Raw genomic sequence first — 11,476 nt, 5'->3', positions numbered from 1 at the left:
AAAATAAATCTAAGTTATCGGGGTGTTACATGTCCATTGCCTTCGATTTCTTGAAGGACAATCTCGGACTTTGACTTGTGTTTATCTATATAATCCTGTTCTAAGAATCGTGCGTTGGTGCTAACAACCACTTTCTGATCCTTAGGATTATAGAAATAACCACCTTTCATTCCCTTAGGATATCCTACAAACAACATTACTTCGCATCTAGGCTCCAGTTTCTTCGCTTCCTTGTCTAGCATGTATGCAGGACAGCCCATATCTTTATATGGTTCAAACTGGGCTGACGCCCAAACCATAACTCGACAGGAGTTTTAGGAACCGATTTGGACGGCACTAGATTCAGCAAGTAAATCGTTGTTTCCAAGGCATATCCCCAAAATGAAATAGGCAACGATGCATAACTCATCATTGATCGTACCATTTCCAAAAGAGTTCTATTTTTTCTCTCCGCTACACTATTCTGTTGGGGAGTACCAGTGCAGTCAATTGGGATGTAATCCCAGAATCTGACAAGTATTGCTTAAACTCGTTTCTGAGGTATTCGCCACCGCGATCAGACCGCAATGACTTGATAGATTTACCCAATTTCTTCTCCACTTCCGCCTTGAATTCTTTGAATTTCTCAAAGCATTCAGACTTGTGTTGAAGTAAGTAAATATACCCATATCTTGAGTAATCGTCAATGAAAGTGACGAAATACTCATACCCTCCACGAGCTTTTGTGGACATCGGTTCACACAAGTCAGAGTGAATCAATTCTAACACATGTGAGGCCCTATTCCTCTTTGCCTTAAAAGGCCTTGCCATCATCTTTCCTTGTATACAGGATTCGCAGGTTCTAAATGGAACAGCTTGAAAGTCTTTCAAAATTCCATTTGACACGAGCCTTTAGATCCTATTTAGATTGATGTGGCCTAACCTTAGGTGCCACTCATGTGTATATTATTCATGAGAAAAGTATTTCATTTTATTTGGATTTGGACAAATTTGTGACATGGATGCAACATGGACATAATTATTAATTGGACATGTAATAGTATAGAGAGAGTTGTTCAAAATTCCGGAACAAATAATCATGTTATTTTTCATGATAGAAACACCTCTATCAAAAGTAACTGAATATCCATCCAAAAATAACTTTGAAACAGAAATTATGTTCCGCCGAAACTCCGGCACATATAAAAATATCTCTCAAAACTAAAATGTCATCACCAAAACATAAAGATAAATCTCCAATTGCAACAGCTACGACCTTCGACGCGTTGCCCATGGAGATGGTGATCTCATCACTTCCCAGCTCCCTTGTCGGCTTGAAGCCCTGCAAGGTGTAACAAACATGGTCAGTTGCCCCCGTATCCACTACCCAAGAATGAGTAGAAAACGGAGCTAAACATGTCTCAGTTACTAAAACTTGTGACTTACCTTGTCCCTTTGCCTTGAGCACCGGACAATCTTTCTTCCAATGCCCAGTCTTGCCGCACTTGAAACACTTTCCCTTTCCCGTTGGCTTCTTCACGCCGCCGGTAGGGCCACCCACTTTGCTACTCCCACTTGCTTCCTTGCCTCCCTTGCCCTTCGGACCTTGCCACTTTTTTTTCCCGCCTTTCGACGAAGAAGCAGATCCCTTGGCAGCAACAAGTACCTCTTTCCCATTGCCCATGACTCCCTCTGCCATAACTAGAGCATTCAACAACTCGTTAAGAGTATAGTTGGCCTTACTCATAATGGCATTGTGACGGAAGTTCTCAAAAGTCTTGGGGAGAGTATTCAGGATGATATAGACTTTGACATCCCCTTCGATACCTCCTCCGAGCAACTCGAGCCTATCAAAAAGATTTATCATATGCATGACATGCTCGTGTACAGAACTGCCCTCGCTCATCTTACATGCTAAGATTTATCCCATTATGTTAAAGCGAGCAGATCTCTCGGACTCCCCATAAACCTCAGTGAGGTTCAACATGATGTCAGCCGCGTCATTCATGACCTGATGCTGGAGTTGCAAGGTTTGTGACATAGTCATCATAATATAGCACTTGGCCATATTATTTGACTTGTGCCACCTTTTATGCGCCTCTCGTTCCACATCAGTCGACTCATCAGTAAGGGCCGCGGGACGTGGAGTAGTAAGCACAAAACTGTGTTCCTCAGCGTCAAGAATATACATAATATGTCATTTTCATTCAACATAGTTCGGACCGGTGAGAGGATTGTTTGCAAGAATCGATATAATAGGAGACATAGACATATCTGAAGGTAAACAAATAAACATGTAAGAACATGAAGCACATAATTCGTAACAATAATATTGTAACCTTTTGATAAAACAATATTGATTGAAACCTCCAACTGCCCAAAGAATCTTATATGCAAGCCACGCGTGTGGACGTTTACACATAAACTCATCAACCAGACTATTTACCTAGTCGTTTAATTTTCATCCATGTCAACTTAACCTTTTGACAAAGGAAATTAATAGTTGGACCTTAACTAGACCATATCATAATCAAGAAGGGACTCCGCGGGGAGTTGTACATTGTACTTGATATGACATCTAAGCAATGACCACAGTTTAACCTTCATAATTAAATTCTCGAAATTGACATACTCACTCGGACCATGCCGCTTTCAATTTAATTTCTTGGTTATCTTATTTAATTCCATTCTCTAAAGTACTCGTGAAAGTCATACAAGTAAGCCACGCGGGTGGACGTTTACTGCATAACTCCCACTACTTTAATGGATATAAATATTTTTTATAGAAACCTCATCTGACAAACTTATGAAAGAACAAATATGAAGTAAGCCACGCGGGTGGACGTTTACTCACATCGTCAATCACTTTGTCTAGGGACTGCATGTGGAGGTCTAGAATAATTTTTAAGCACTTTAAAAATTATTAAGTGCTTAATAATTTTTAACATGCTCCTATGAATTTAAGTGCTGCACATAGGAGTTAGAATTACTTAATTGAGAATTGTATGCAGAGGCTGTCGATGATTGAGTTGAAAGACTCCAGCTCTGACCTTCTGAACTGTATCCCGCTCAGCTTTCACTGTTGGATGGACAACGAGCTGTGAAAGTTCCCAAGAGAGAATCGGCCTTCTCAAGTTGCGCCCCTCTGCTGCTCTCTCGAAAAACCTAAATAGCGTGTGTATTTTTCTGAGAGCAGACAACTGTATTTAAAGACAAAATACAATCCTAGGACACAAGAACTGTGATAGGCAAAATTCTCCTGCTAGGGCATAGGAGACTTTGGGCCAGTCCAGGGACCAGATACAAGGAATAAAGATGGGCCTCTAATGAATTAATTTCTGTGATCAGCCCAGATCATAATTAATTCATAAGTATTAATTCATTCCACTAGAGAATCAATACTGACTTACCCCTTTATTGCCAGTGATGAGTCGGGGCTTGTATTTAGACTTATTAAATCCCCGTATTTAAAATATCCGACATCCATTAATTAATTAGAGCTCTGACAGCTTAAATTAATTAATCTCTTTGTAATCCTTAAGTAGTACCACTCAAACTTTATTATTGCGTCTGAACTTAATCAACCTGCAGGGTTTAACGCAATAAATCTTATTGAGCTCCTTAAGGGGATGTCATTATCCTATACCGGATACGGGTACTAATATAGATAATCAAATATCATATATTCACCGCTATCACCCAAGATACACAGTACTCAAGTTACTATATAACTCTCACCCATAGTAAGTCAAAGTGATATACGAATCAACATATATATTTGAAATCTTATTAGTATTAAGATTCTATTAAGTCACCGAGCTCTTGATTCTTGACTTATGTCAGAGAGAAGAATACATCTCACTCTGATCCTATCAATACGTTATGACGTACCAGTATAGACAAGTAGTCAAGACAAACTCCTTCCATCTATACTGCAGCCTAAACCAATGACTCGTCCTAGAGTCATCTCGGCTGTGATCATTTTATGTCTCTTAAGGTTATTCCAATTATATGGTCTTCTGTGATCTACAACACACCATATAATCTACTTATATAGAGATAAAGGACATACATATGCAATCATGAACACAATCAGATAGGAGATTAAATAGTGAACATAGGAATAATTGTATACAAGCATAAAATGTTCTTGCTTTCAGTATACAAATCCAACAGAGTGCAGCGCTGCGGTTGGGGATGAGCTGAAACCAAACTGGCAGGGTTGACATCGACTGAGCTGAAGAACAACGTCTACTACGAGTAATGAAGAGCATGAGGCAGAGCTGTCTTTGCGCATTCTTTGAGTCTTCTCTCATTTAGTGTAGGCCAGGGCTGTGACCCTAATTTTACCATTTCGCCCATATGTACGTCCCTATAAATAAAACTATCCTACCACAATGTAACTTACGTGATTTCTAATACAACAGTCTTTACTTTTCTCAACAATTGCTCTCAACTTTTACTCAAACGCACAACAGGTAAATCCTCCTAAAAATAACCTACCGAAAATGGACTCATCACCCAAAACCCTTAGATTTTATTTTCTAGACTAGCTATTTTCGAACTCAAGTGTTAGAGTTCTTTTTCTAGTTAGATTGAAGCAGTAAAACTTGAAAACTGAAGACTGATGAAGACCTGACTGAAGAACCTCGACTGAAGCACTGATCAATTGAAACTCACCTGAAGTTATTGCAACAATAAATGAAGGACTTGTACTAGAATGAAGAAGCAATCTTTAGTCGGAACATTCTCTGAAGGCTTGTTTGAGGATCACAAGAATACAGTGGACTGAAGCTACAAAAAGATGGACTGAAGATGCATTAAAGGACATATCACTTAGACGAATAGAGAAGAAGGATATCTTCTAGTACACGCCGCATTAAATGCAAAGGACAAAGCATTAAATGCTGGGATTTGACAAATCATCCTTCACCGAGAAGAGTTACTTCATCCGTGTTACTTTGCACTGCAACATCATCTTGATACGATCCTTTCCGGACCATTCAAACGAACACGCTAGCGAAAGACTTGATAACGAACGATAGATTATGGAAGATTCCAAAACCTCTGAATCTAACCCACGACAATGATTTAGGCGAATTGAATTCCCTAAACCCCAACGTGACGTTGACGCAGCAACTCGGGGACGATGAATGACACCCGACGAGGGTTGGTTGACTCGTCGTTACGCTGATAAATGAATTCTCTTGGAATATTCAAGAGGAATTCAAAAAGCTCTCAAGAGAGAATAAAACTCACAGTTTTGATTAAAAAATAGGTTCCATTTTCGTGGATTACATATCAGCCATATACATAGGCAAAAACTAAACCTAGTTTAACAAGAAAACAACTTGAAACAAACCCTAATCTAATAAGGAAACAAATCCTTAGTCAAAACAAAGTATAAAACTCAAAACTGACTCAACTAAGGCCCAATTTCAGCCACCCTAATATAACCCACGAAAATAATAAAATAAAAATAACTAAAATACTCGATTAAATCAGCCCATAGGATGTAAGCTCAATACCCCGAGTTAAACCACCAAGACATGTAAATTTCGGGGATGAATTTTTTTTAAGGGGGGAGGTATGTGGTATCCCGACCTTTCTATAAGGAATACAGAAGACCCTTTTAGTTAAATATACTATTGATACACGCCCAATATTTGATGATTATATTATATCAAGGAAATTGATATAGAATTTACGGTCGATAATATTATTTGGATCAATAAATTTTTTGAACCATTGCTAAATTTTATGAGAAATGTTACTACTAGTATTTTTTATTTTATCTATCATATATTTTAATTAATTATTTATTTCTATTAAGTTTTAAGCATAATAAATATAGGCCTTATTTTTATAAGCCCAATTTCAGATACTCCCTCTGTCCGCCAAAAGTGAACCACTTTGGCTGGGCACGGGATTTAATAAAATTGGTGATAATTTTGATGTAGTGGAGAAAGAGTCTCACCACTTTATGAGATGTGTGGTTGAGATTGAATTTGGGGTGATTTTTTTGTAAATAAAGAGTATTTGCGAGGATAAAAGATTAAAGTGGATCATTTCTATAAAAGGAAAGTGGTATACTCTTTGCGGACGCCCGATATAGTAAAAGTGGTCCACTTTTGGCGGACGGAGGGAGTATCTTTTATTTCTGCAGGAGCATCTTTTCGTTCCCAAGAAATATTTCTCTTTCCAAGCTATGATGCAGGGATTCGCATAAAATCAACACAATGCAGTATCCGATACGCGTAGGGGGCGGGTGCGGGTGGGATTCGCACGGGATTCGCCACATGGCGAATCTCCCCAAAAAAAAATGAATTCGCAAATCGGGTGCGCCAATCTCACGAATTCGGCTGTGGCGAGGGAGATATAGGGGAAGGAGGCGATGTCTCCGACGGTAATCTCATCGGAAATATTGAGGGGGAGAAGCGGCGTCGTTTTCAGTTTGTGTGAGTGTGTGTCGTCGTGTTGCTGCTTGAGAGAAAAAGAGATAGAGCAGAGGCGACGAAGAGGAAGATGGGGGCGAGGGAGAGGGCCGACCGTCGGTTCTTCATCGGAGGAGGAGCCGCAGCGGTGGATTTTGTGGGGATTGCCGGCGTGTGTGCGTGAACAGAGAGAAAAACAGATCTGTGCGTGTGTGCGTGTGATAGAGAAGGAGAAGAAATAGGGTTACGTTAATTAATTTAGCTGGGCCTCTTTTATTTATGGGCTGTCCCTTTTATTTATGGGCTGTATTTCTTTCTTTTAAGTGTGTGCGTGTGTCCAATTTCTTTTAATTAAATAAGACATCATTAGTTTAATTAATTTATTTAAAGAATAATTTGCATAACATTAATATTATTATTATGTGCATATTTTAAGTAAATTAATTATCATATGTTTAAATCATGACATGTATTACTTATGATATATATATATATATATATATATATATATATATATATATATATATATATAACACAGACGTATTCTTCACGAATCGCACCCTATAATTTTTAAAAATCCGTATCCCCGCACACGAATCGTATCGCTCCCTCACCCGCCCCCTCGCACCTGTGCAACATAGTTTCCAAGAAATCCAAGAATCCAATAATATCAAATATTCCACTTTATCCCCATATCTAGCAAAATCTGATACATTGTTTCTAAATCTTGCCAATCTATCTTACAAGCAACCCCACGCCTATGCATAGCCTCTGCCATTTCCTTTATCTTATAAACTAAGATTTCCATTCATCCCTCACAATTCACTCTCGCAAAGAAGGATTTCAGATTCAAGATTTGAGACTCAGCCAACCTTCACACACTTCATCCTATCGACATTTCTTAAGGTTCGAGTAACCAAGGGCATTAGAGCATCAAGCAAAGCAAGCACTGAATCTCCACTTCGAGGTGGGCTTTATTTTACATACAATGTATCTTGAGTTATATAAGCTCTGATATTTCATGAAAATACTTGTTTATCCAATATAAATGTTTTATGTGCGTTCTGTATTGTTTAAGGCTCGTTTAAGCATTGATCGAGATTCTCATTTGGCCTAACACGTTAAATGAGGATTGTGTACACAAGGTTAGTGGCTCGATGGGTTGTTCGCCATCGTGCACTAACAGATTAAGAACGTTATAAGGATGGGTGCTTGCCTGGAGGTGATCCGAAGCACAGTTAAGATTATTGGATCTGCCTGAGTGTGTCCCGAGATCAATATCAGATTTCTGGATCTGACTGGGTGCGTCCCGAGACCAGTGAAAGGGGGAAAGAAAGCGAGTAACAATCGAACGTACATGGTGCGCCACTAAATGAGAAAATTTTTATCATGATTAGAAGTGGATTTCTGTTTCAAAACCTTTTGATGAGTTATGATTGTGATATTGGATAAACTGCCTTGATTATTTCATAAAATATTTTTGAAACTCAGGCCCACTGAGTACATTAGTATTCAGCCCAAATTATTTTCAAATATTTTCAGGTTGATCGGTTGATGTAGACGGGGCTGAGCTGAGGCTAGGTACCACGATGTCTTTTGCTTCCGCTAATGACTAGCTTATCATCTCGTCTTTTAAATTTCCTAAACTGAGAATTTCTATTATGTGGTACAATATTATCTCGTTGGGCTTGGACTCTTAACCCATATTTCTATTAATGAAGCTATCATTGATTATGATCAGAGTCACAACACTAAACTTATGCGATCCTGAGTGTGATTATTGTCATTTGACTGGCATCTCTTAATGCCTTTCATTTTATCTCATTTCATTTTATCTCTTTGGATTATGAATACCCAATTTGACGGGTAGATTGTCAAGTTTATTCCGCTGAATTGAGTCTTTTCATTATTTTCCTATTTCTTTTTGTCTTGGAGAAGCCGGGTCGTCACAATATATGCGCATAATAATGATAATAATAATAATAATATTATGAAATCATTCTCAAATAATTAATTAAACCCAAATGAGAGTCTAATTAAATAAATTAATAACTATCCCTTTTTTCATGAAAATCTACAGCCCAATATAAAAAAAATTACTAGACCAATGCTTATTAAAAATTCAAAGCTCAATAATTAAATAAAATCGGGCTTAGCTAATAAATGAGAAAACCCAGCTCCAAACCCTTTCCAAAAGGCATGGCCCAACAAGAAATTGGCCAAGCCGAAAATAAATAACTTTAGCCCAACACGAACTCTTGCAATCAATATATACATATACATATACATATACAATAAAATCATCCCGCCTTCTTTTAGTTTTCTGTTAGAGACGTTATTTTTAGGCACAACATATACATATATACACATATGATTATATTATATGTAGGTTTTTTCATTATATATTAATTTGTGTATATATGTTTATGGGCATTTATTTTTATTTATGGTAGATTTATATATTAAAAATAAATAAAATATAGATCGTACATATATATACAAGAATAAAGAAATATGTGGATTTATTGATTGCTTGATTATAGGAATTTATTTATAATTAATACATACATATATAATAAAAGTGAATAAAATGTTGAATTAAGGAGATTTGAGAGATTTTGAAATAGTGAAATTTGGTGGTATCACATAGATAAATCCTATAATCCTATTATTATATATAAGATTTAGTGGGATGGAGGGAGCTCAACATAAAAAAAAAAAAAAAGAGGAACATTAGAAAATTATAGTAAACAACAACAAATCAACGAATTTATACAGCCTGTTTTTCATTTCAACCGCAAGTCTCAAATTGAGTAGTCTATATTACATGTAACACAAATATAACCATCAGTCGATGATCCATAATCATAGTTTTATAAATCAAAAAACCACAAACATAAACTATTCGAAATAAACAACTTCCTAATTCAAGATCAGCAGCAAATAGAAGATTTAACAAAAAAAATCCCAAACGATATTTAGTTTAACCATCTGCTTAATATGAATTCAAGATTTAGGCAGACACAGATCTGAAATCTATGTGTTTTGTTTAGAATAGGTTCAGGAGAAAAGGGAAAATAGAAGCTAAAGTAGTAAGGCAAATCAAGAACATATCTCTTGATTTGCCTTTTTTTCTTGCTAGCTCTTCAAGAAGACGAGATGAGAGCGAGAGTTTTGTGTTGTATGCATGAATTCTTAATTAGTTTCCAGGCTTATGATTACAAACTTAGAAGTAGAAATTAGAAATTAGAAATTATAATTAAATAATTATAATATTTATATATATATACATATATACATATAGGAAAGGGCTACCGTGAAAATACTTCTTAAAATAAAAATATATAAAAACGTTTTTCAATGTACGAATTTTATGTAGAACGCGTATGAATTCATCCAACAGGATTACGAATTGTGAAAAATAAATTTTTGCTACTTTTGGAATTCGAACTCAGGACCACGAATTCATCCAACAGGGTTACGAATCAACCGTAGATCTTGATGATCTAAGGACTGAAAATTGTTTATATTTTATATTTTAAGAAGTGTTTTTATTTTAGCCATCCCCTATATAACGGGTTGACCCGCGCCCCAAACCCGCGCTTCTGACCCGAAACCCTGACATCCGTGGATTTGCGCTCCCAATTATTACATTTGTTTATAATAACTATTACTTTTAATAAGTATAATATATACATTTGTTCGCATAAATGTATATTTATGTTAATATAAGTAGTTAATATCAATATTGTGAAAAATGTAATGTTTTAAAAACATTATCTTTTTTTATAATAATAATAATAATTTTTTTGTTATAACAATAATTAATTTTTATTACAACAAAAATTACAATTAATATAATATTTTTGAAATATTACAATTCTCCATATCAAATATTGCTTTTTATTATAAAAATGATTACTTTTAATAAGCATAAATAATTACATTATTATTTGATCAAATAATTATTATCTAAAGAAAAAGTAATTATGGATATGTATAATGCTTTATATTGAATGAAGGTAAATGTTTATATTAACATAAATATACATTTGTGCGACCAAACGTATATCTTATGCTTACTAAAATTTATAATATTCCTATTAGGGTTTAATGTTCAGGTTTAGGGTTTAGTTTACAGGGTTTAGGGGTTTAGGGTTTAGTTTACAGAATTTAGGGTTTAGAAAATATAATACTTTATATTAAATGAAGGTAAATACTTATATTTATATAAGTATACATTTGAGCGAGCAAATGTATATCTCATGCTTATTAAAAGTAACAATTATTATAAACATATGTAATAATTTAGGATTCAGGATTTCGGGTCTGGGGCGCGGGCCGGGCTGGGGCGGACCCGTCGCACTGGAGTGCGACCGTTGCACCTGAGACCGGCTGATATATATATATATATATATATATATATATATATATATATATATATATATAGGGGAGGGCTAGAATAAAAACACTCTTAAGTGTATAAAATATAAATGATTTTCAGCCCTTAGATCATCAAGATCTACGGTTGATTCGTAACCCTTTTGGATGAATTCGTGGTCCTGGGTTCGAATCCCAAAGGTAGCAAAAATTTATTTTTCACAATTCGTAACCATGTTGGATGAATTCGTAACCCTGTTGGATAAAATTCGTACATTAAAAAATGTTTATATTTATATTTTAAGAAGTGTTTTTACTGTAGCCCTCCCCTATATATATATATATATATATATATATATATATATATATATATATATATAGGCCAAGGTTCAATGAAGAAGGCTTAAATGTAAGAAAGAAGAGAAAAGTAATCTCATCCGTTGATCTTATCTAATCTAACGGACATGATTTGTTCACGCCATGTTCAACGGATTTTTTCGTTGAACATATGGGGGGTCGAAACCCATAACCCCCAAAAATATTGTATATGTTCACGAATGTTCAACGAAAAAATCCGTTGAACATGGCGTGAACAAATCATGTTCATTAAATTAGATAAGATCAACGGATGAGATTACTTCTCTCTTCTTTCTTACATTTAGGCCTTTTTCATTGAACCTAAC

General features: G+C 35.7%; 1 long non-coding RNA gene across 1 annotated transcript; it reads left to right on the top strand.

The window, feature by feature from the left end:
- The first annotated feature begins 7,076 nt into the window (after positions 1–7,076).
- On the top strand, positions 7,077–8,147 carry LOC131016452 (uncharacterized). Its single transcript, XR_009099006.1, has 2 exons — positions 7,077–7,380; positions 7,956–8,147. It is a non-coding gene; the product is annotated as an uncharacterized LOC131016452 (long non-coding RNA).
- Positions 8,148–11,476: the final 3,329 nt, after the last annotated feature.

This window comes from Salvia miltiorrhiza, chromosome 3 (assembly GCF_028751815.1).
Source record: "Salvia miltiorrhiza cultivar Shanhuang (shh) chromosome 3, IMPLAD_Smil_shh, whole genome shotgun sequence".
In the NCBI taxonomy this organism is placed as follows: domain Eukaryota; kingdom Viridiplantae; phylum Streptophyta; class Magnoliopsida; order Lamiales; family Lamiaceae; genus Salvia; species Salvia miltiorrhiza.
Note: the sequence above shows the minus strand (reverse complement) of the source record. Positions and strands in the feature narration are given on the sequence as shown.